Source organism: Anabrus simplex, chromosome 9 (assembly GCF_040414725.1).
Source record: "Anabrus simplex isolate iqAnaSimp1 chromosome 9, ASM4041472v1, whole genome shotgun sequence".
In the NCBI taxonomy this organism is placed as follows: Eukaryota; Metazoa; Arthropoda; class Insecta; order Orthoptera; family Tettigoniidae; genus Anabrus; species Anabrus simplex.
Window position 1 is genome coordinate 154,194,486 of NC_090273.1, and position 27,365 is coordinate 154,221,850.

The following is a 27,365-nucleotide window of genomic DNA, read 5'->3' on the forward strand; positions in this document are numbered from 1 at the left end:
TGCCAAACTCACCAGGATATAACAGGTCAAACTTAAATGAGCTTGTATCTGTACATCTGTATCTGTATTTAACTCCCCCAGTACGTGTCTGCCCGTTAGTGAGGGCTAGTCTAAACCACCGGACGGGTTTACATATGATTTTCATTGTTGTATAGAGCATATATGGAGCACGATTTAGATATAGGAAGTAAAGGTAGCCGAGTAAAGGAGATTTTAGAGAAGGAATTTTGTGATATCTGGGCTTCCGCAGCCTAAATCTTCAGCGATAGATCCGAAATATTTGTGGAAGAATTATTGAGCTTAAAAATCTGCAATAGAAAATAAACATTTCCCTCTGCGGGAAACTAATGATCATGAATATTTCTTACATTCCTCTTCTTTGTTGAAACTAGAAGTCCAAAGTTACAAATAGACTAGACCTGATTTAACTGCTTAATTATTTATTATTTTATTATATTAGACAATTGTCTACACCTGACAAACAATATTATATGACGGACAACTGCAACTTTACGTCGAAAGAACTTAACTTGTATCCACAGCATCATTAGCACAAAGCCTACGTTAACGACTAACGTGACGTCACTGACGGTACATTTTGTTTCAACACACTTTGTTGATACAAATCCACAGCCGCAGCATCTTTGGCGACCCAGGCCTACGGTAACGACTAATGTGACGTCACTGACGGTACATTTTGTTTCAACACACTTTGTTGATACAAATCCACAGCCGATCTTTGACGACTAAGGCCTACGGTGTGTATCTGCGCCATCATGGCGAATATGGGAAAACGACTTCACTGATAAAAACGTATTTTTCTTCAAGAAATTACATATGCCGTAGTCGTGAGAGGTTCATTCTCAAAATTAAGACTCACCTCTTTGTCTTCTTAGTTTTATCTGTACTGGTTCTACAGATCACACATTTTGATATTTCATAATATTCTGTGAGGTGCCGTGTGCTGTTGAAGTAATGCGTGTATTGCGACAGCTCTGTACATTAAAATACCTGCTTTCTGTAGAGTGTCAGGCATTACAGAAAAAAGCTGAGACATGACACTCGGTATTTCCCAGTTAGAACGCCTTCCAGGAACCAATCACAGTATGACTGTTTCATAAATCCTTCCTTTTTTAATATTCTTACAAAGCGTCTGCTGTTCACGGCAAATAGCTTCACGCAGTCCGCAGCTGAATTCGGATTGTGTAGTGTCAAGAAGCTCTTTATCTACAGATTTAAACTTTACTTATGTTCAATAAAGAATTGAATTTTAACGACCTGAATTTTTATTTATATTGACAGCGAGAAGCATACATCAGTTATTAATTCACAATATTATTTTATGCAGTGATCTAATCACGACTAACTGAATACGAATACGAACCTGCAGTGAATGGCAGGAATATTATTGTTCCTCAACTTGCATTCACTCTAATTACGTAAGTACGATACATTTTAAAATATGCAGTCAATATTAGCCTTTATGTTTCTATATTATTATTATTATTATTATTATTATTATTATTATTATTATTATTAAAATGGTGCCCGCTTCTCCATAACCAAGAGACACATGCACCACAGTATATAAGGAAGATGAACTAGGCCTAAGTAATGATATCGACATACGCAATGTCTTTGAATCATAAGTATAATTTATTATTTTTGTTAATCATGGCCATTTATATGATTTTAGGTTTAATTAATCTATATTTTATCCAATGAAAATGGAATGGCGTATGGCTTGTAGTGCCGGGAGTGTCGGAGGACAAGTTCGGCTCGCCAGATGCAGGTCTTTCGATTTGACACCCGTAGGCGACCTGCGCTTCGTGATGAGGATGAAATGATTATGAAAACGACACATACACCCAGCCTCCATACCAGAGAAATTAACCAATTATGTTTAAAATTCCCGACCACGCCGGGAATCGAACCCGGGACCCCTGTGACCAAAGGCCAGCACGCTAACCATTTAGCCTTGAGCCGGACTATTTTAACCAATGTTTGTAGTATAATTGATTTTTATTTATAATTAATTTATTTATAATTAATTTGGTCTGAAGCTAAAATTACTTTTTTCTAGTTCGCTATTCTTGGCAATGTATCCTGTAAGATACTACTCATAAAGTGCATAAAAATTAAAAATTCTAATTATTCACTATATTTATGTTTATTAGGCCTATACCTGCTTCCTAGTACATATTCCACTAAATAATAATTTTAATTCAAATTCAAATCTACCTGCCGAAAGTTTTTCCTGGGAACATAAAACTGAGTTGTGTGAGTCATTATGTGCATGTCGTGTGAATGCGTTTTCTTAATTTATTATTATTATTATTATTATTATTATTATTATTATTATTATTATTATTATTATTATTATTGTCACACTAATTGCCGTACTGATATGTAGGCCTAACTTAGTCTTAGAATTATCTGTCCGTTGTATTACTTCTTTCTAGAATTTCTATGTCTTACTTTTGTGTTTATATTTTTAAATTTTGTTGTTTATAGTGGTTAAGTGTAAGAGAGGACCGTGAGCCCTAACTTCATCACAAATGTAATTCAGGAATAAATAAATAAATAATTGCAAAATCCTGGATTTACCAAGTTTGGGGTTAAAGCAATAATCACCACTAACACGTTTATAATTTTGCATAGTTTGGTTCCATGATAACGATCGACAATTCATTGTCCGGATCACACCCATAAAACGGAAAAAAGAGGAAATGATTAAACAATAATTCAGGAAGAATGGGAGGTTTTCCTGCTCTTTTAGGGAATAACTTGGGAGCTCCACAAGTCCTATGAGAATTCCACATGACTTGAGGAAAGACAATCAGAATTTCAGATCGAACAAACAAAAACTAGAGTTAAACAAATGTTATGGATAAGAATTGGAAGTTGGGGAGTGAATTTGAGTGAATGAAAGCAGTAGCTAAGGAAGTCAATAATAAAGATGGGGGAGGAAGTTCACCACTGATGTTAGGTGGAAGGGGCGGTAAACTGGAAGTCGGTCATGTTAAACTACAGTGCTTACAACAAGTTTTGTGTATTCCGGTTAACGCAACAAGAGGGCGAGACTGGTAATGTGGTATTCTGAACACAAAATTACCGTCCACTATATGTCAGATCAGTGCCGAGACTAGCCATCTCGCGACCTGATGAGGCATACTCGAGACTGAAGATTCCAAGTTGTTTTGGGGCAGATTATTCCACTCTCGGATAGCAGCTTCAGTCACTTGGCAGGAGAATAGGGACGGTCGGCAGCTGAGCTCTTCAGTTCACGCCATATGTCCTGCAATATAAATAAATAAAAATGAATAAATTAAATGAAATAAGAAATATCATTAAATGTCCGCAATTTGGGCGCAAGAGTTCACCAAAATGGAGCATTCGAATTTTGGTAGAGGATGATAACCCAGGACTTGTGCTCGTATATCTCCTTTGGGCCTTATCTAACCCTCTGAAAACGAATAAAGAGGTAAGAACTGCACCTAGGTTCTCCAATAACTTCTCCACCTATTGAAAATAAACTATCTATATTCTGACCTAACTATAATCTGTATATTAGTACTTCAACAACACAAAATAAATACAAAATAACAACACACTCAATAATCATTTAAAACTGCTGAAAGACTCGCTTTCTACACTCAATAATCCTAAAACAGAAAGCACTGAGAAACGACAGCGAAGACTGCACTGCCATTTGTAGTGAGCTTGATGACCAATAGTTAAATTGCTTCTTATTAGGTAAGTTACTGGCAAGTACTCGCGGCTTCGCTCGCGTGGATTTCCTAATTTTATCAAAGTAATCGTTCCTTGGCATTGTACTAAGACATTATCTGAAAATTACTGAAGTTATAAAATCTCACCCAAAAATTGAGTTTCATTTACCCCAGAAATTATTTATAAACGATGTTTGTGTTATTACCTTGTGCGGCTAAGACGACCAGGCGACATAGAACTGTACATGTGAGAAACAGTCTTCTCTCAAGTTTATTTATTTTTAAAGGAGATTCCAAATACCTCTTCCCACATCTGTAATATCTTCAGTTTTTGAGATATACATAAGTATCCCAATAAAAATAATTCAACCCTTCTGCAGTCTTTCCACCATCACCACCCCCATTTAAGTGTATTCTCTGAAAACAAAAATACATGTTCCTTTATTTTTAAATGAGTTTCCAAATACCAATTTTTACGTCTGTAACATCTTCAGTTTTAAAGATATAAGTATTCTTATAAAAAGTAATTCAACTACTTTTCACTTCTTTTCACCCCCCGTTTAGTGCCTTCTCCGAAAACAAAAAGGTACATGTTCCTGTATTTTTAAAGGACTTTCCAAATACCAAGTTTCTTGTCTCTAACACGTTAAGATTTTGACATATAATGTAGATATACCGGTACTCATTTTAAAAATTCAACCGCATTTCCAATTCCTTTCAGCCCTTTAACTGGGTTTTCCGAAAACAACAAAATACGTGTTTCATTACTTTTAAAGGAGATTCCAAATACCAGTTTTCATGCCTGTACGTCTGCAACACCTTCATTTTTTGAGATAAATGTATACTCATAAAAATAATTCAACTTCCTCTTCTTCACTTATTTCCACCCCTCTCCCGCCTTAAGTAGACTTTCCAAATACAAAAATGCGGGTTTCTTTGTTTTTAAAGGAGATCCCAAATAATAATTTACAGTTCTGTAACATCTTCATTTTTTGAGCTATAAGTAACCTCATAAATGTAATTCAACTCCTTTTTCAGTCCCCCTCCCTTCCTACCCATTAAGCTGTTTCCACCCTCTCCAAAAGTGCGTGTCTCTTCATTTTTCAAAGAGATTCCAAATACCTACCAATTTTCACGTCTTTAACATCTTTAGTTTTTGAGATATAGACCCTAAGTATCCTCATACAAAGAAATCAACTAATTTTTCAATTCATTCCCCCCCCTCCCGTAAGTGGATTTTCCACAGACAAAAGAACACGGTTTCTTTACTTTGAAAGAAGATATCAAATCTAACCAAATCCATCTAACATCATCAGTTTTTTAGATGTAATTATCCTCGTAAAAATAATTCAAAATCTTTATCACCCCAACCCGTTGATTGCCCCCCTCCAAAAATGCGTGTTTATTTTTAAAGGAGATTCAAAATGCAAATGTTCAGGTGAGCAACATCTTTAGTTTTTGAGTTATAAGTATCCTAATGCAAAGAATTCAACCAATTTGTCAATGAATTAATCTCCTTACGTGGATTTTCCAAAGACAAAAGACTGCGTGTTTCTTTACTTTGAAAGAAATTTCCAAATACAAATTTTCATGTCTGTTACATCTTCAGTTTTTGAGATATAAGTATCTTCATGAAAAGAATTCAACTCCTTTTTTCACTCTAGCCCCGCCCATTAAGTTGGCTTCACCTCACCTAAAATGCTTGTTTCTTTATTTTTCAAGGAGAATCCAATACCAATTTTCACGTCTGTAACCTTCAGTTTTGGAAATACCCCAGAAAAATTATCCAGTTTTTTTCACTTCCTTTCACACTCCCCACTTAAGTGACTTTTCAAAAATAAACAGTACCCGTTTCTTTAAAAGTGCCACCAAATACAAATATCACGACTGTAACATCTTCAGTTTTTGAGATATATGTATCCTCGTAAAAGGAATTCATCTCCGTTTACATACCCCCCCTACCAAGTTGATTCCTCCAACCCCCCCCCCCCCCCCCCAAATGCGTGTGTCTTTACTTTTAACGGAGATTCCAAATACCAGTTTTCATGTTTGCAACATATTTAAATTTCTTGTATACATATTTATACAAATATTGCAACTAATGTTTCAGAACTCAAAAGAATATGTGCTTCCTTATTTTTAAGGAGATTCCAAATACCAATTTTCAAGTCTGCAACATCACAATTAAAATTGAAATAATTGATAAGGAGATTTCACCTATTCAATACCAAAGAATAAGAAATGTAGTGAATTACATTCTCATTTAATAATCATTAGAAATGGTACCGGTTTCGACCCTAGTCCAGGTCATCATCAGCCGATTAAGAAATGGAAAACAATGCATAGGATCAGTAGAAGAGGCAATATGAAAAGGAAATGAACGGGGGGTAGACACTGTAAAACTTAAAAGAAGTAAAATACAAGTCATTCAAAAGAAAAACAGTGCGCAATTCTCTTAGCGGCAGCAAGGCACACGCAGCGCTAGGCAAAGTCCCACAATGATTACGAATAGCGGAGAACTGTTCAAAGCCAGTTATTTAAACACTGTCAGGCATAAAGTCACATCATAATCGAACACATATGAAGGTCCATATTCGTGTAGGAGTTGAAGACGAGCAGATTCATTGAAGCAACTTGCCAGCTCCCGGTGATCAGCGCGACACATTCAATATCAGGCACTGTGGTTTCAAACGCCAAAGTAAAATGGAGAATAGCTTGAAGATCCAGTTATTATCCTTGGTTGCGGGAAAATAAGTATATAGATAAATATAATACAATTCAATATAATTGAGTAAGTAATTGTGCTCCTATAGAATTCTTAGAACAGTTGACGTGAAAAAACAATTGTGAAGAGAAAAAAAATAGTAAAAAGCGCAATACCGGAAACAAATGAAAACGTATATGCGCAGTGCGCAATTTTTAAAACGTAAATAATTCAGGTCTAGATTGAAGTAGTCGAAATCGGCATAAGGCAGGAGTTGTGTATGGATGAGAAGGATAAGGTAGGGAGATCAACACCATTTAATCTTCAATTTATTTCACTCTTCTCTTTTTTCCACTATTCCTCTATTAATTTATTCTATCTTTTCTCAAAAAGAATTCATTTCCACCTTCATTTCGATTTTTCCCATCCATACACAACTCCTGCCTTATGCCGATTTCGACTACTTCAATCTAGAGCTGAATTTTTTACGTTTTAAAAATTGCGCACTGCGCATATACGTTTTCATTTGTTTCCGGTATTGCGCTTTTTACTATTTTTTTTTCTCTTCACAATTGTTTTTTCACGTCAACTGTTCTAAGAATTCTATAGGAGCACAATTACTTACTCAATTATATTGAATTGTATTATATTTATCTATATACTTATTTTCCCGCAACCAAGGATAATAACTGGATCTTCAAGCTATTCTCCATTTTACTTTGGCGTTTGAAACCACAGTGCCTGATATTGAATGTGTCGCGCTGATCACCGGGAGCTGGCAAGTTGCTTCAATGAATCTGCTCGTCTTCAACTCCTACACGAATATGGACCTTCATATGTGTTCGATTATGATGTGACTTTATGCCTGACAGTGTTTAAATAACTGGCTTTGAACAGTTCTCCGCTATTCGTAATCATTGTGGGACTTTGCCTAGCGCTGCGTGTGCCTTGCTGCCGCTAAGAGAATTGCGCACTGTTTTTCTTTTGAATGACTTGTATTTTACTTCTTCTAAGTTTTACAGTGTCTACCCCCGTTCATTTCCTTTTCATATTGCCTCTTCTACCGATCCTATGCATTGTTTTCCATTTCTTAATCGGCTGATGATGACCTGGACTAGGGTCGAAACCGGTACCATTTCTAATGATTATTAAATGCTAATGTAATTCACTACATTTCTTATTCTTTGGTATTGAATAGGTGGAACCTCCTTATCAATTATTTCAATTTTAATTGTGATATTCTTCAATACGGAACAATTAAATTTTTAATTTTAAAAGTCTGCAACATGTTAAGTTTTTGAGATATACTGTAGATACGCTAATTTTAAAAATTCACCCCCTTTCTCAGTTCCCCTTAAGTGGATTTTCTAAAAAAAAATATTTATGTTTCTTTACTTTTACAGGAAACTCCAAATACCAGTTTTCAAATCTGTAATATGTTACGTATCTGAGATAAATTCCAGATATAGTCTTTTTAAAAATTCACCCCGCTTGTCACTCCAGTTCACCCCCTATTCATCGGATTATCCAAAAACACAAAAGTACGTGTTTCTTTATTTTCAAAGGAGATTCCAAATACCGATTTTCATGTCTGTAAGAACTTCAGTTTTTGAGATATAAATCTCTTCATAAAAGTTGTTCAACCCCTTTTCCCCATTTTTACCCCTTTTAATGAGATTTCCCAGAAACAAAAAAATATATATTTCTTTATTTTTAAAGGATATTCCAGATACCAAATTTTACGTCTGTAAACTTTTAAGTTTTTGAGATACAGATATCCTCGTTTTAAAAATTCACCCCCCTTTTCACCCTCTTAGCGCTGGAATATCCAAAAATTCTCTCTTAGTGAGCACCTACAGCCTAATATAAATGTATCCCCAAAATTTCATTTCTTTACATCCAGTAGTTTTGGCTCGGCGATGATGAATCAGTCAGTCAGTCAGTCAGTCAGTCAGTCAGTCAGTCAGTCAGTCAGTCAGGACAAGTTATTTCATATATATAAATATGTTGTACTAGCAAACGTGCGCATGTTTCGCTACGGTATTCTACATTATATACAGACATCGAAGTAAATTACTGTACACGGAGCGAATAAGATTTTTTAAATTTCATATCTCTTAGTTCCCCATACGTTGTTTCCAAAGTAAACTTCGAGTTGCGGAGTTGTGGTGATAAAGCCAGGCTCACTTGCCTACTGCCGTTCACGGTCGAGTTGGGAATATTTCATTATAATATATAATTTATTTATTTATTCTTTTTTTTTTTTTTTTGCTAGTGGCTTTACGTTGCACCGGCACAGATAGGTGTTATGGCGACGATTGGATAGGAAAGGCCTAAGAGTTGGAAGGAAGCGGCCGTGGCCTTAATTAATGTACAGCCCCAGTATTTGCCTGGTGTGAAAATGGGAAACCATGGAAAACTATCTCCAGGGCTGCTGAACCAGGAATTCGAACCCACTATCTCCTGATTGCAAGCTCACAGCCACGCGCCTCTAACCGCACGACCAACTTTCCCGGTTTCATTATAATAGAAGGCCCCTTGTATACTGAGCGGTCGCAATCGATTTGAGGAGTTTTCGTTCCAATGGAAGGTCACCTTCACAATCGGGTAGGAGAGTTTTGAAGAAAATTGCATGCTTCCTTGCATTCTGCCAGTCAAATCGAGAAGGAAATTATTCATTACAATGGTAGGCCCTCCTTACTAATTCCAGTTCCACAGGAGTTGGAGAACGACCCCATTCCTACTGCCAGTCAAAGCCGATGTGGGGAGTGTTAATTACAATATCAGACTCCCTCCTGCTGACAGTCACTATCGATTTGTAGGGTATTAATTATGACGGAACACATACACTTCTAGATCGCTAAAAATCGACATCAATGTATATAACTTATACAGATCGATATACGGAAGTAAAAGTATGTTTACAATATTGCGGACCTTCATCTACGGATTAACTGCTACTAAACGGTACTTTATATCGACAAGCGAATTGCACTAAAAGACGCCTCTTTTAGCTCTCTAAATGGCTGATCCTAAGCCACATTCTAGTATCTTTTCTATTTAAGAGTTATAGTGAGTTAGGAACTTTGAATAGGGAGAAATTTGGGTAAGGTTTTCACACACTGCATTATTTTTCGGATACTTATGTGATAGCAAGAGACGTAGAATTTGGCTCACATATGCCTACGGGGAGGGCCAATGTTCGTGCCGGATTTGGTGATTCTGTCTTTCCTATAAAAGTGTCAAACTATGTATTACACGTGTAAAAACTGCAAAATTTACCTACAATCGAGAAAGGCAGCAAAATATTAGGCTTTATGGATATAGACAAAAATTATTAGACCAAAGTTGTAGATCACTCTAAACTGAACGGAAATCGTGCGATCCGTTTTGTGATACGACTTACCGTATAGCCACGAAATAAACCGAAACGAATGTCTGCACAGTCATTAAAATTGCCTCCATATTTCGATATTTTCTGGGGGTAAAAAGTGAAATATTTAAACATCTTGGATGTTCTCCGTCTGTTACTGTCTAAAACCTATAATTTTGCCAAATTTCAATTTTGTAGCTCGTCTGGCAGTTGTGCCGCCATATTGATGTTAGAGGGATAAAAATGAGGACTTTTAGGAAACAAAAGCTAAAATATATGCAGATGGCCATTATTACACCTGAAACGGATAAATGTACGAACATTTTGCAACAATAGTCAATGTACAGACACAGGTCATTACGACATTATTTATATAGATAAGTATCATCACAACAATACTTCAACCGCTATATCACTTCTTTTCAACCACCCCCTTCCCTTAAGTGGATTTTCCGAATACCAAAAATACATGTTTCTTTATTTTTGAGGGAGATTCCAGATACCAGTTTTCATGTCTGTAACATCTTCAGGATTTGAAATTTGTGTCCCCATAAAAGGTATTCAACCAATTTTTCACCATTTTTTACGCCCGTTGATTTTTCCGAAAACAGTTAAATACGTGTTTCTTTATTTTTAAAGTAGATTCCAAATACCAATTTTTACATCTGTAAACTGTTACGTTTTTGAGATATAGATGTACTCATATAAACAATTCGCCCCCTTAGCGACGAAATATCCAAAATATCCCTTAGTGAGCACCTACACTCTAATATAAATATACCCCTAACATTTCTTTGTGACCAGTTGATTAGGGTCAGTCGAGCTTAGCCTTTTATATGAAGAGATTGCCCTTCACTGTTTCTGTGTATCAACACAAACTGCCGGCACTCACCATCAACACATGGTATATCACTTTGATACTGTATCTCTCTAAGCCAGACACGCACGCTTTTGGTGTATGCCTTAGATTACCGAAAGTTGCCATAAGATATAGAAGACCAAGTACATGTACTTTACTTCACAGTACACTAGTACAAGACTTGTGTAAGTATTAACAAGTAAACACCAATACGGTTCCATGCGTCCATAGTCAATCGCACACTCGTTAATGTTCACCGTAACGTTCAAGAGTAAAAGTCGGTGGATCGCGTCCTTCCGAAATATAAGAAGACTTCCTCATCCCCACTCCGTCTCGATATCCCTGACTCGTGCAGGCATGATTGTGCAATCATGAATGAGATATATGAGATATATGAGATATATCCGACCACGCCCGAAGTTTGACTTTGGGTTCGTAGCCACCTGCGAGGGAGACTTCAGGATATCCAAGTCCCATGACTTGTACTCTCCGTATGTTTCACCAAAGTTTCGCTGGGTATTTTTCCAAACCTGGAAAACTGTGTGTTTCCCCACTGCCTGTACAAAGTAAATTACTAGTATCTAACGTGGAGACCTTAGAGCTTTCAATATTCTTACATTAATAACCAATATAATAATAATGAAACTTAATAATAAAACAGAGATTAAACCAGAAGAACTACACGCATCAGAAACACTAAACATGAATTTCAAAGGCCAGATGGAGAAACTCGAGCTAAAGAAAAGGAACGTTTTAACCCAGATCTGCCCGAAAAATTTGTTTGGTTGAAATTGAAGATTAATGGTCTATAACTGACCTACAGGTTGTATAATGATCCCCAATGTTAAATATTTCAGGACCAGCTACGTTGCATGGACAGCACGGGGTGTCCAATAAAAAGGACAGTGGGCAAAAGGGGTGCTTGTTGATGCTTGTTGTTTTAAGGGGCCTAACATCGAAGGTTATCGGCCCAAAAGGGGTGTATGTCATTTCAATGTTATATTATTCTCCATTCTAATACATGCAGTCTGATTAAAGAATGAATTGTTAGAGTTTGAACTGAAGGGAATACAGTAAAATGTAAGACTTCAAATAACCTTGGTGCTTCTACACGGCATGGTGGTACTTCTCAAAACTCTTCACATGTAGCGTTATTTTGCACTTTTTGCACCTCATAGACGCTTTTTTGTGGCATACCCTGCACCTTATTTGCTTGCCTGTGACCTACGTGGTCATATCTTGAATTTTCTAGCGGCAATGGACGACTGCACTTTTTTACCGTTTTTCGTTCACTGGATTCTAAGAGATTGCCACTCGTCTTCGAAAAGTCAGATGATCCAATTTACTCCATTCAGTTTGTGGATCTGCCAAGCATTCTGCTCACACACATCGATACAGTGCGTGATCAGAGGAAAGTACCATGTTTTCCTCGACTGAAATGCGATAGAGACTGACGTTTTGGTCAGATCTATCAACGCCCCCCATCCCACAACTATACGAATTGAAAATTTCCAGTTGTTCTACATCGCCCTCTTTTTCTCAGTTCTTGAATACCTCGTGGTGGGATGAGTTGGAAGTAATGTCACTGAATTTGAAGCAGCTGAAATCACATTGTTGTCGATCCACTTACCCACTACTATTCTCTTATGATGTGTTGATCTGAAATCGAAAATGCCTCGGTTCTTCTGCTTGAGCTCATATTTAGACAAGAGTTGGCATTTTGACATTCTGTTTTCTCTAATGGTTCCAGTGGCTTTTATTGCTCTTGAACTGAGCTCATCCAAAAGTGGAACTGTAGTAAAATAATTATCAAAGAACACATGATCAGGGAATGGATCAATGTTGGAAAGCGTATCAACATATTGGAGAATTACAGCTGCCATTAAGGGAAGCTCTTTCCTGTAATTTCCTCCTGCATTGCCTCTTGCTCCTTGACATGGTTCCATCCATGTTACATATCCTGCACTGGTAGCCCCAACCCAAAGCTTGAATCCAAAATGGATTGGCTTCCCATGAATGAATTGTTTACAGCCATGATTTCCAAAGTAGGGAACCATAGCCTCGTCGACACTGTGGTATTCATGATGAGCTGCAAACTCCTGAAATTGTTTATTTAACAGTGTAATGAGAGGCCCGACATTGGCAAGCCTGTCATTGTTATCTAAATGCTCACTGCCACAACAATGAAGATGTTTCATAATGAATTCAAAGAGATTTCTTGGCAGAATTAGCAACAACTACGCTCCCAGTATATTCTCCTTCTTGAAATAGATACGTATCCCTATAAATGTTCTCACTTCATTCTCGGAAATATCTCCCAAGCAGCTCTTGAGCCTTGCGTAACGGTTAGTATGAGTGACAAGAAATTCAACTACTTCAACATCAAACAAAGATGAGAACAAAATCCAGACTAGGCCATTCAATGTTTTCAGACAAAAGAGTAGCGTTACAAAAATGTTGCAATGTTTGGGTTGGGAAGAATTGAGAGAAAGAAGAAGAGCTGCTCGACTAAGTGGTATGTTCCGAGCTGTCAGCGGAGAGATGGCGTGGAATGATATTAGTAGACGAATAAGTTTGAATGGCGTTTATAAAAGTAGGAAAGATCACAATATGAAGATAAAGTTGGAATTCAAGAGGACAAACTGGGGCAAATATTCATTTATAGGAAGGGGAGTTAGGGATTGGAATAACTTACCAAGGGAGATGTTCAATAAATTTCCAATTTCTTTGAAATCATTTAGGAAAAGGCTAGGAAAGCAGCAGATAGGGAATCTGCCACCTGGGCGACTGCCCTAAATGCAGATCAGTATTGACTGATTGATTGTAAAAAACACGTTTCTAAGTCACATGTATGCAGTTTTAGTAGACACGGTCAATTTCGGGTAGTTTTTCTCAGTAATGTCGCAGTTGGAAGTGTTATTTACAGTACAACTTCTTCATCTACTACATCGTCTTGCTCATGGTACATCATTTCAGCATCAGCACATAACTGATCCCACAAGATGATTCACGTTCAAATCGTCCTCTTCACCGGATTCCCTGTCAGTAACAATGTCATACATGGAACTAGGTGGTAACATAGCAACAGATGCCACATTGCAGTCTATTGCTTCCTCCAGAATTGAAAAAATCTCGTTCAGAGACAAGATGGAATAGAGGAGGAACAAACTATGTAATAATATCCCTTATGCCCACTGTCCATTAAAGAGGATACTCAAATATAAATAAAGATCACATGGCCAATTATTCACCACCAAGAGCGGAGAGTTCATATATGCATTACTTGAACCTTGGCCAACACATCACACCAATTTGATTATAAATATCAACAAAAAGTACTGTGTAACTTACCTTTCATTCTTCCGGAGCACGAGCTTTTCCATGAAGCCAAAGTCTGGTTGCTATAATGCTATCAACAATGTACAGAAACTTATTTAAACTGCTTGAAACCAAAACAATCATTTTATATCCTTAGTGTGCTACCAACATAACAATTAGCACCAATTCTTGCCTGACAGCTTAGGCAGTATTATAATCTGGTAGATGTGTCTTTTGTCCTTAACTTAGGACAGTGGGAAGATCTGGCAGATCATAGGACCAGAATGACAAGAGAATAAGGTAATATACATCAAGAATGAAACACTCTACAAGAAAATTTAAAACCAATCACATACAATGCGAAAATGAAGGATACATTTTTAGGGTCATATTCTCAGAATGATTAACCAAACAAATCTTTGATTTCTTCCGTAACCGCAAAACAAAACCCAACTGGTTTAAAGAAACTGAAAAAGTCCTAGTAGAATTAAAAATTACAGAAACTTCTCTATTCGATCGAACAGCTAATGTAATAACTAAAGACATCTACATTAATAGCCAGACTTATTATCCCGGAAGACGGGAGTAAACCAACATCAGAAAGAATGAATAAATAGTCGGCACTAAGAAAAGAACAACACACAGAGACATGATTGACTTAACGAACTCCAAAGAGGGTGAAACGAAAGTAGAAAATACTTGGTGATAAATCAAAAGCGGGGGTGAGATATATGTACGATCACAGTGCGGAAGAAGACAGCAGGCTCGGCAGTAGGAGAGCTCACGTTATTGACACACTTGGACGGTAATTAGTTAAAGTATTCTCGCGTTTTGTCTACCGCTGTAACTCAGGTAGTAGCAATCTCTCCTGGGCGCACAATTCACTTTACTCTGGCAGTTGAAGAGCAGGTTACTGAATTAGAGACAGCACACTGCTGCTTAATCCAATCACAGTGCCCCAACTGATCTAATTCCTTTCTCTCTTAATCTTCCATTCTCTTTGTTTCCGTTTCACTCACTTCGCACCGTGTGACCTGACTTCACGTTTCGTTCCCCATTACGATGACCAACGACGCCATCTGACTAATATATATTTTCCCCTCATCATAGGGTGTCCTTTCGGCGCTATAGTAAGGACCGCTATTGGCAAAAGAAGGTCAAAAATCCATCTTTCAATGCCTATCTTTATATTTAAAAGACAAACGTACACCCCGATGACTCCCTTATTTTACCCTCATCAATTGTTCTAACAATTCCCACGAAGCTAGAGGGCTGAAATTTAGCACAGGTGTTCTTTATAATCTAATGTTTCATCCCGACGTGTTATGTTTAAGGCGAGTGAAATCAGTCCTTCGGTACTCAGGCATTGACTAACATAGACAAAATATAGAATTAGTCACAGAAGGACCGAACAATGCTCAATTTAACCCACTCGATCCGAAAAGCAATACTACGTAAAAGCACACATTTTAGGGTCCTCGAACAAACCCCATCCAATATACACTGACTGACAGAGCAAATGCAACACCAAGAAGGAGTGGTTCGAAAGGGATGAAAGTTGGGGAAAAAACAGAGACGGCACGGACGAATAATTGATGTTTATTTCAAACCGATATGCAGGTTACACAATGCGCACGGCATCGACTCAGTAGGATGTAGGACCACCGCGAGCGGCGATGCACGCAGAAACACGTCGAGGTACAGAGTCAATAAGAGTGCGTATGGTGTCCTGGGGGATGGTTCTCCATTCTCTGTCAACCATTTGCTACAGTTGGTCGTCCGTACGAGGCTGGGGCAGAGTTTGCAAACGGCGTCCAATGAGATCCCACACGTGTTCGATTGGTGAGAGATCCGGAGAGTACGCTGGCCACGAAAGCATCTGTACACCTCGTAGAGCCTGTTGGGAGATGCGAGCAGTGTGTGGGCGGGCATTATCCTGCTGAAACAGAGCATTGGGCAGCCCCTGAAGGTACGGGAGTGCCACAGGACGCAGCACATGCTGCACGTAGCGCTGGGCATTTAACGTGCCTCGAATACGCACTAGAGGTGACGTGGAATCATACGCAATAGCGCCCCAAACCATAATGCCGCGTTGTCTAGCGGTAGGGCGCTCCACAGTTACTGCCGGATTTGACCTTTCTCCACGCCGACGCCACACTCGTCTGCGGTGACTATCACTGACAGAACAGAAGCGTGACTCATCGGAGAACACGACGTTCCGCCATTCCCTCATCCAAGTCGCTGTAGCCCGGCACCATGCCAGGCGTGCACGTCTATGCTGTGGAGTCAATGGTAGTCTTCTGAGCGGACGCCGGGAGTGCAGGCCTCCTTCAACCAATCGACGGGAAATTGTTCTGGTCGATATTGGAACAGCCAGGGTGTCTTGCACATGCTGAAGAATGGCGGTTGACGTGGCATGCGGGGCTGCCACCGCTTGGCGGCGGATGCGCCGATCCTCGCGTGCTGACGTCACTCGGGCTGCGCCTGGACCCCTCGCACGTGCCACATGTCCCTGCGCCAACCATCTTCGCCACAGGCGCTGCACCGTGGACACATCCCTATGGGTATCGGCTGCGATTTGACGAAGCGACCAACCTGCCCTTCTCAGCCCGATCACCATACCCCTCGTAAAGTCGTCTGTCTGCTGGAAATGCCTCCGTTGACGGCGGCCTGGCATTCTTAGCTATACACGTGTCCTGTAGCACACGACAACACGTTCTACAATGACTGTCGGCTGAGAAATCATGGTACGAAGTGGGCCATTCGCCAACGCCGTGTCCCATTTATCGTTCGCTACGTGCGCAGCACAGCGGCGCATTTCACATCATGAGCATACCTCAGTGACGTCAGTCTACCCTGCAATTGGCATAAAGTTCTGACCACTCCTTCTTGGTGTTGCATTTGCTCTGTCAGTCAGTGTATATCGAGATATATATTTTTATCACTAATTTCAGATGACCCCAGCCGGAAGACATAGCCTGCACGGTTGCTAGGTAACATTGTCCGGCCATCTATGTATACCTTACATCACAGCCTGCACGGTTGCTAGGTAACATTGCCCGGCCATCTATGTATACCTTACATCACAGCCTGCACGGTTGCTAGGTAACATTGCCCGGCCATTTATGTATACCTTACATCACAGCCTGCACGTTTGCTATGTTGCATTGTCCGGCCATCTATGTATACCTTACATCACAGCCTGCACGGTTGCTAGGTAACATAACCCGGCCATCTGTGTATACCTTACATCACAGCCTGCACGTTTGCCATGTAGCATTGTCCGGCCATCTATGTATACCTTACATCACAGCCTGCACGGTTGCTAGGTAACATTGCTCGGCCATCTATGTACACCTTACATCACAGCCTGCACGGTTGCTAGGTAACATTACCCGGCCACCTATGTATACCTTACACCACAGTCTGCACGGTTGCTAGGTAACATTGCCCGGCCATCTATGTATACCTTACAACACAGCCTGCACGGTTGCCATGTAGCATTGTCCGGCCATCTATGTATACCTTACATCACAGCCTGCACGGTTGCTATGTTGCATTGTCCGGCCATCTATGTATACCTTACATCACAGCCTGCACGTTTGCTAGGTAACATAACCCGGCCATCTATGTATACCTTACATCACAGCCTGCACGGTTGCTAGGTAACATAACCCGGCCATCTATGTATACCTTACATCACAGCCTGCACGTTTGCTAGGTATCATTGCTCGGCCATCTATGTACACCTTACATCACAGCCTGCACGGTTACTAGGTAACATTGCCCGGCCATCTATGTATACCTTACATCACAGCCTGCACGGTTGCTTGGTAATATTGCCCGGCCATCTATGTATACCTTACATCACAGCCTGCACGTTTGCCATGTAGCATTGTCCGGCCATTTATGTATACCTTACATCACAGCCTGCACGGTTGCTAGGTAACATAACCCGGCCATCTATGTATACCTTACATCACAGCCTGCACGTTTGCCATGTAGCATTGTCCGGCCATCTATGTATACCTTACATCACAGCCTGCACTGTTGCTAGGTAACATTGCTCGGCCATCTATGTACACCTTACATCACAGCCTGCACGGTTGCTAGGTAATATTGCCCGGCCATCTATGTATACCTTACATCACAGCCTGCACGGTTGCTAGGTAACATAACCCGGCCATCTATGTATACCTTACATCACAGTCTGCACGGTTGCTAGGTAACATTGCCCGGCCATCTATGTATACCTTACAACACAGCCTGCACGGTTGCTAGTTAACATTGCCCTGCCATCTATGTATACCTTACATCACAGCCTGCACGGTTGCTATGTTGCATTGTCCGGCCATCTATGTATACCTTACATCACAGCCTGCACGGTTGCTAGGTAACATTGTTCGGCCATCTATGTATACCTTACATCACAGCCTGCACGGTTGCTAGGTAACATTGCTCGGCCATCTATGTATACCTTACATCACAGCCTGCACGGTTGCTAGGTAACATTACCCGGCCATCTATGTATACCTTACATCACAGCCTACACGGTTGCAAGGTAACATTGTCTGACCATCCATCCATTCTTTACAAAGAACGTGAACAAAACGTAGTACATTATTCACTTTTATTTAAACTCTTCGGCGATATCAGGAGTAAGAATGTTTCCTTAAAATTGGACGTCATTTAACTGAGAGGTCTATTAAAGAGGCGTTAAGGGGCGCAAGAATAAAGTCTACGACATCCCTTGCGTATCCTAAGAGGCAACTGAAACGGAAACCGGGGATCTCAACTGGCATTGTTTCCACTTATTTGTGTCAGGCTCCTCACTTTCATCTACCCTATCCGACCACCCACAGTCAAGTCTTGTTCATTCCCGACCCCAACGCCAACAGGTCACGAGTCCGAAAGAGTCTTTCATGACCCTTTTGTTTCTTTTTTCGATACCTTAATAGTTCGGATTATTGGACCAGTTCGTTTATTTCCTATGGTTGGTGTTATATAGAGGATAGTTGCATACTTATACTTCCTCTTAAAACAATAATCACTACCACTCAAACAGCTCGCATTCTTGTTCTTCGTCTTCCTCATCTTCCGGATCTTGTCACAGCTAAGTGGGGTTGGCAATTTCTATGGATTTGACCCAGTTTTACGACCGAATGCTCTTCCTGACACCAGCCCTATGTGGAGGTGTCTTTTCACTATTGCGTGATCCTGTAGTGATTGATAGTATATAGTGTGTTTTACGGTTTTACGTAAATGAAGATGTGTGTTGAGGCGGAAACGAACACGCAGCTCCCGAAATGAAGGAGTAACCAAAGTTAAAATTCCCGACTCAGCTGGGAACTGAAACCAGGCACTTCTGAACCGAAAGCTGACCACTTAGCCAAAGAGCTGGACAATTAAAACAAATGACGTTATTAACTGTATATTTTGTTATTATCTGAGGAATGTTGTCACATTGTTTACATTGACAACTGAATCAAAATCAATATGGAAATGTATGTTGAAATTCTCGTAATTAAATTAAATAATGATCATCATTATCATCTTTTTGTCTTCTTTACCAGACTCGTAAAATACTGTTGGGGCGCACAGGCTCATTGTATAGATTAAAATAATACTGAAGGTAAGAGATATTCAGGCGATGTTTCCATTTACAAATGGATTAAGTCCCTCCCTCAGGGGACCATTAGGAAGTATTACGTTGCCTTGGGACGTCTGTTACAATGTTAAAGAGTGCTCACATTAGCGAGTGAATTTGCAATATTTCCGCCCTCATGGGAGATATTAGCGTATGGTGGTCGGTCGAGTAGCCACCAAGAAGGTCCATGCAATCTCACAAAGAATAAGGGCGTATTGGTAGGGAAAGAAGCTGAACATTACCGTACTTCCCGCCATTTGGGGTCACCAAGTGTAGCGTTAGGCTAAGACCGGTCGGTGGTGGTGATGATTATTGTTTTAAGAGGAAGTACAACTAGGAAACCATCTTCAATACAGCACTAATCAGAGAGAAAAAATGGAAGGGATCCCGCACGTCGAAAAATGAAGGTATCGGCCAAAGAAAGACAAGGGTCACGAAGGGCGTGAAAATGAAAGACTATCTAGGCCTCGATACCTTATACCGTCGGGGTCTGAAAAGAACAAGAGTTGACCAACGGAGGGCCCCTTAGTCGCCAACCCACAATCCCCGAGATCAAAGACCCTACGGGCAGGGGATACCGTAGGTGTTATTTTATCGCCCCCACCCCCAGGGGCGTTGGGCTAAGAAGCAGTGAAATGAAATGTCGTATGGCTTTTAGTGCCGGGATATCCCAGGACGGGTTCGGCTCGCCAGGTGCAGGTCTTTATATTTGACGCCCGTAGGCGACCTGCGCGTCGTGATGAGGATGAAATGATGATGAAGTCAACACATACACCCAGCCCGCGTGGCATTGGAATTAACCAATTAAGGTTAAAATCCCCGACCCGGCCGGGAGTCGAACCCGGGACTCTGAACCGAAGGCCAGTATGCTGACCGTTCAGCCAACGAGTCGGACTAAGAAGCAGTGATGGTAGGCCACTGAATTTCGAGTTTGAAGTCCAGGGGTATTTGAAAGTGTTCTAATAATTCAGCTGCGTGTTGGTAGATAAGAAAGCACTTGCTGGACAAAATTTCTGGCCTCCCCGTCTGTGAAAATCGTAAACAAGCACTAAATGAATGTAGAAACAAAATTATCAGAAAAGTGGTGATGGTGATTATTGTTTGGAGGAACTACAACTAGGCAACACTAATCCGAGAGAAAATAATGGATGGGGTACGATTTCTCGAAAAATCGGGACGAAGGGCGGAGAAATGAAAAACTCCCCAAGTCTTATAAAGTCTTCGGTGTCAAAAAAGCCCAAGAGTTAACCAAGGGAGGTCAGATAAGAAAGATAAAAGCGAGGAGACTAGTACAAGTAAAAGCCATGTCAGACACAGCTAAGGGAACTGTGGTCGCCAAGCACGTTTCCAACTTGAAATCCCCTGGCCCCTCTTCTAGTCACCTCTTTTACCATCGCACACACGGCGGTGTTGAAACAGAATTGATTGATTGATTGATTGATTGATTGATTGATTGATTGATTGATTGATTGATTGATTGATTGATTGATTGATTGATTGATTGATTGATTGATTGATTGATTGATTTTCCTGCCAAGATTAAGGTCAGGTGAGATACTCTTACATCTAAGCCGAAAGGACAGTAGGAGCAAAATAAAAGTCGTTGCTATAGCTTTGGACGTGTCTTGTTTGCCAATAGTTGACGACAACAAGAAGGTACTATCTGCGTCTCACAAGAAGTCGCGGTACGAGTAACAGATACTACACTAAGCTGCAAACATTAGTCGTGATAAACGCGTGAGCTCATTATTAAACTGCTCATCACGCAGTACTTCCAGTAAATGTGTAACTAAAGCGCAATTAGACTACCAATTTGAAACTTCACAGCAGCACTTCAGTTCTCATGAATCACCGGCAGGAACCGATGTTTATTGTCAGGCCTTGAGACTTTAGATTGGCGCATGCGCGTGACTTCTCGTCGGACGACCATAGTACGTTGTGTGTACTTCAGGAGGTGCAACAGTCATATATAGGGATAACACAACAGTTAAGCATGAGTGTTAGCAACACAGTTAGCAAGTAAGTTAACTCGTGTCGCCGGGCTCAGTGGATCAGACGGTTGGGGCACTGGCCTTCTGACCCCAACTTGGCAGGTTCGATCCTGGCTCAGTCCGGTGGTGTTTGAAGATGCTCAAATACGTCAGCCTCGTGTCGGTAGATTTACTGCCACGTAGAACTCCTGCGTGAATAAATTCCGGCACCTCGGGACCTCCGAAAACCTTAAAAGTAGTTAGTGGGATGTAAAGCTAATAACATTATTATTATTTTTATTATCATTAAACTCGTGTCCTCGCTCCGAGGTTGGGTAGCTCTATTCAGGTAGATCCCCAATGGAAGTGAGTTCCATGTACCAGTTTAACCATATTCCAACCATCCTACCATTCTTAAATTCCTGGCAGTATGTGGAATCGAACGTCGGCCTCTCAAGACGTCAGCTAATAGCGCTAACCGGTATGTTAAACAAGTAAGACGCTGTTGGCGGCGCAGTTCTCCCGAACGCGAAATGTGAGCCATTGTTTTTATTTCTTGAGATTACCACCATTTATTCATTTTGTTGTGAAAAAAATGGTACCAAGTATTGAGGTGTTTTATGTGGTGGTCTACAGTTGAGAACGTACTCAAATATCGGCCCGGAATGTGTCCCAACCCGAAAATGAGACTTTGATACTAGTATTTGCACCAAACGTTGGGACACACCGTCATGTCATTTTTTCATGTGCGGCCATTTTTAAACGTACTCTGGAGTCAGTTAGTTTGCACTTCCTTTTTTTAGGTTCTTTCAGAATTATAACACGATGAAGATTATAATCAAACCAAAATTCATGTAATGAAAATCGTTGGAATATTTTTGATGGTAGAAAGAACAAAACAAAAGGACCTGCTGCTTTACGTATTGACAATCTCCATATAATGAGCAACACCTGGCTTCAGCAATATTAACTGAAAATCTAACATTAAAATTAATGGAAGTACTTCCCTTATTGTAAATTACATGGAAACAAGTTTTTCTATAATTCAAAATGATTATTCCGCAAAAGTTTTAACCGATCGCCATTAAATAATACACACATAAGCCTTCATATAATATATAGTATATACCAGGTGGCTCAAGAACGCCGTACTTTCTACTTACAAATGTCCCGCATGCACCAATGATGAATGGGATGTCTACCAACTGATTTTCACAGGCGCTCTACTGCCAGCGGGTAGGTTACGTCAGAATATGAAGAGATAAGAACCAGCCTGTCGTTCGCAGTATGTTACTCAGCGTTACAGGTCTAATGCACCCCTTGCAATAGTAAACATCGTTTTCCACCGCATATTTCTAGGCTGGTGTATGGTACAGCCGCACTATATTTGCTATCAGCATATCGACAATGGCTAGTGTGTTCAGCGGCGACAAATACACCGACATTATTTTAATCTGGACAACCTGATCGGAATTCAGCCGAAGCTCCAAACAGACGAAGGCCAATGCCTTCTACGCACGTATTTCACCGAACAGTGTTAGTTTTTGTTTCATAGAAGCAATTTTATTATCGAGTGGAATTTCTACACGTTTATAAATTATTAAGTTATTTAATTTACTTTTCTGCATCTTTGGCGTGTTTACAAACAGTAGCGGTGATTAGGGGGTGGGGCGAGGAGGGACAGTGGTACCCTCCCCCAACTGTTTGGAGTAAACATTAAATTTTTCCACTTTAGCCAGCTGGAACTAGGAATTACATAAACAAATGCTATTTGTACAAGCCTTGTCGTTTTATATGCTAATTCTTTCCTTTATTTTTTAATTATTAACATAATTATTGGGGGAAATACGCACAAAATGCCGTTCGTCGCGGCTAAACGATTTGTATAGCGCCAAGCAGGCAGTGGAGACTTTGCATGTGTTGTGAGGAAGGGTAGTAGGGGTACATATTTTCTTGACAAGGTCGTGGACACTGAGTTATAATTCACCCACTTGCCGCGCGCATCCATCAATCTGGCACTCTCTTTTAGTGCCAATTAGTTCTTAGAGTGTATTCAAATACTAAATGATTTTTAACTGCATAATCATGCCGTACTTCTATTTAATTGTATCGGGCGAGCTGACCGTGTGGTTAGGGGCGCGCAAATGTGAGCTTGCACCCGGGAGATAGTGGTTTCGAACCCCAATGTCGGCAGCCCTGAAGATGGATTTCCGTGGTCTCCCATTTCCACACCAGGCAAGTGCTGGAGCTGTACCTTAATCAAGGCGACGGCCTCTTCCTTTCCACGCGTAGCTCTTTCCTGTTTCATCGTTGCCATAAGTCGTATCTGTGTCGCGGCGACGTAAAATCAATTTAAAAAAATAATTGTAATTTCAACGGGAGATAGTACCAACTTTACTTTCACCGGACTGAATTCTTTCGTTTGTGTTATGTTATTTATTATGTAAATGTAATTAACCTGCTCCGTGGTGTATTTGTAATAATACTTTTCTGAGATTATGATTAAATGCCTTACCGGGCGAGTTGGCCGTGCGCGTAGAGGCGCGCGGCTGTGAGCTTGCATCCGGGAGATAGTAGGTTCGAATCCCACTATCGGCAGCCCTGAAGATGGTTTTCCATGGTTTCCCATTTTCACACCAGGCAAATGCTGGGGCTGTACCTTAATTAAGGCCACGGCCGCTTCCTTCCAACTCCTAGGCCTTTCCTATCCCATCGTCGCCATAAGACCTATCTGTGTCGGTGCGACGTAAAGCCCCTAGCAAAAAAAAAATGCCTTATACGAAAATTTTCACCAGTTCTCACAAAGAAAAAACGGGGTAGGTTAAATAGATTTACTTAATAAATAACATAACACAAAACAAATAATTTAGCCCAGTGAAAGAAACGTTGGTATTATCTCCCGTTGAAATTACAATTACAATTGAATTTATTTTACAATTGGCTTTACGTCCGCCTCTGTGGTGTAGTGGTTAGTGTGATTAGCTGCCACGCCCGGAGGCCCGGGTTCGATTCCCGGCTCTGCCACGATGTTTTGAAAACTGGTACGAGGGCTGGAACGGGGTCTACTCAGCCTCGGGAGGTCGACTGGTTAGAGGTGGGTTCGATTGCCAACTGAGCCCTCCTCGAAGTGGTTTTCCGTGGTTTCCCACTTCTCCTCCAGGCAGACGCCGGGATGGTCCCTAACTTAAGGCCACGGCCACGTCCTTCCCTCTTAGTTGTCTAACGAGTCCGGAAACACTTTATTTCCATGTTAGAACTCATTTCCTACAACTAGCCCGCCCAGCGGCCATGATCGTTAAAGCGTGAAGTCTATATGTCGTTAGCCGGTTCGAGTCCCGTTGGTCAAAAAAATTTCGCCATCAGCATGTTGGCCACTAGGGTAGGGGAGGTGGTGGTATACAAATTATAATCACTAGATTGCGTACCAAAAAAACTGGATTAAATAACAAACCTATCTGCAGTGGTCATAGGGAGTGAGGACATATGACGCTGCTTGATGGTGATTCGTCCGTCGGATGGAGACGTTAAGCCTTGAGCAGACCCCTTGGTGCTATTCGAGAGGAATAGGCTATATTCCAGCACCGGGTTTCACCCTCTGCCTTCCTACTATCATATACCACGTCATTCATTTCATTTCATTAACTCTTCTGATGAGGTTGACGTCAGGAAAGGCGTCCGGTCGTAAAAACTCGCAACGTAGATTCATCTCACTTCGTGCCGGACCCCGTAGAGAAACGGGACAAAGGTTGGTTATAAACACAACTTATTTTCAACAACTCTACGTAGCACATTAATCTTCGGAAACCTACCAGCGTACCATGTGGAAGTCTTTCTTATATGAAATGTTTAAAATGTCCTCCGTTAGCATCCGTGATTCACTGCGATTATTATTATTATTATTATTATTATTATTATTATTATTATTATTATTATTATTATTATTATTTGTTCGTAACGGCCTACTAAGGACCTCTTCTCTGGGCTTCGAACCCTGCCCAGTACTCCTTCATTCGTTGCCGGTGTTGCTTTTTTATTTCCTCCGTCCGCGTCTTTCTCGTCTTCAAGTTTGGCCTTTCTTGAAAACCTTGGTGGTCTTTCAGTTTCCTCCTAAGTGGGTTGCGTTCCTGTATATCTTCATAAGTGATCCCTATCTCCTATAGGTCCCTTTCTACCTCCTTGAACCAAGTTGGCTGGGTCTTCTTATCTTCAAAATAGGTAAAGATCTGGTTCGATAATCGTGTGGGTTTCATTCTTAGCAAGTGGCCATTAAATGCAATTCTCCTTCTCCGCATGACATCAGAGATCTTCTCGACATGAGTATATAGCTCATGGTTATACCGACGTCTATATTCATCGTTGTCTTTAATTGGGCCAAGAATTTTCCTTAATTTCCAGTTTTTCTATCAGACCTTTCTTGTTCATAGCAAGGCATTCCGCTGCATACAAAGCCTCTGGTCTTATGACAGTGCAGTAATGTCTGAGTTTTGCGTTCAAGGATATGGACTTTTGGTTGCAAACGTCTTTGGTCAGTTGATAAGCCATTTCCATTTTATTCATGCGTGACGTGAAAGCTTCTTTTTCAAAGATGTTTGGTTCTATCCACTCGCCAAGATATTTAAACTTACCTGTCCCCTTGATTGCAACCTGGTTTACTTTTATTCTTCTTCTTCTTCCGAATTTGGCCAACTGTGGACCGCATAGAACTTAAAGCTTGTTGGCCTTTCTTCTCTTCTCTTCCCAGAACCTTTTCATTCTCTCGCTTCGTATTTTTCTCTCCTTCTCAGAGATTATCCGGTTGGGCTTCTTTTTAGGTGGTTTGTCCTCAAAAAATTTGATTTTGTTGATTATGTTTCTAAACTCTTTCCTTTTATTGATCACCTCTAGTGTAATTCCAACTTCTTCTGCATCTCTTTTGACCTCTTCTACCCACTTAGTGGTGGCCTTCAATCCTACAATGTACTTAAAGATATTTTTGGTCAGTCTGCTTGCATCCATTCTTACTAGATGTCCGTAGAAGTTCAACCTTCGCTTCCTCATTGTGTCTCAGATCTTTTCCGTATGCTTATAAAGATCCTTGTTTTTCCTTTTTTTCCAGGTTCCATCAGTAGTTTTCTGGGTTCCCAGAATCTTCCTTAGGATCTTCCTTTCTTTCTTTTCCAGTTCTTGTAGCTCCCATTTTTTTATTCAAAATAAGACACTCCTTCTGGTTTAATTACTGAATGATAGTGTCGGATTTTGGCCATGTATGATATTGCCCGTTTGTTGTACATACTCTGGGTTAGTTTGTAGGCCAATTCTAATTTTCTGATTCTTCCTTTGATAGCCTCTTTGTCTAGCCCATTGGGTTGGATCCATCCTCCCAGGTATCTGAACTTCTCTGCCCTTTTAATCTTCCCATACTTTATCTCCATGTACTTCTCATTTCGGTGCCTATACTCCATATACTCCGTCTTTCCGTAAGAAACTTTAAGACCTGCTTTTCCGGCGATTTCGTGCAGTTTCTCTATCATCTTTATAGCGTCTTCTCGATTTTTAGCTAAGACGGCGAAGTCATCGGCAAAAGCTAGACATTTAATTTCCAAGTTCTGGCCTTCTCTTCCAAGGTGTATTCCTCTTATCCCTTCCGATTTCAGAGCTTCTTCCCAAGTTATTATTATTATTAATAATATTACTATTATTCATCGTTATGGCTACTAAGGACCGCGAGATCTCAACTGTTTATCTTCTTCTTGCGGACCCATCAGGTTTTCATTCCTTCGGAGG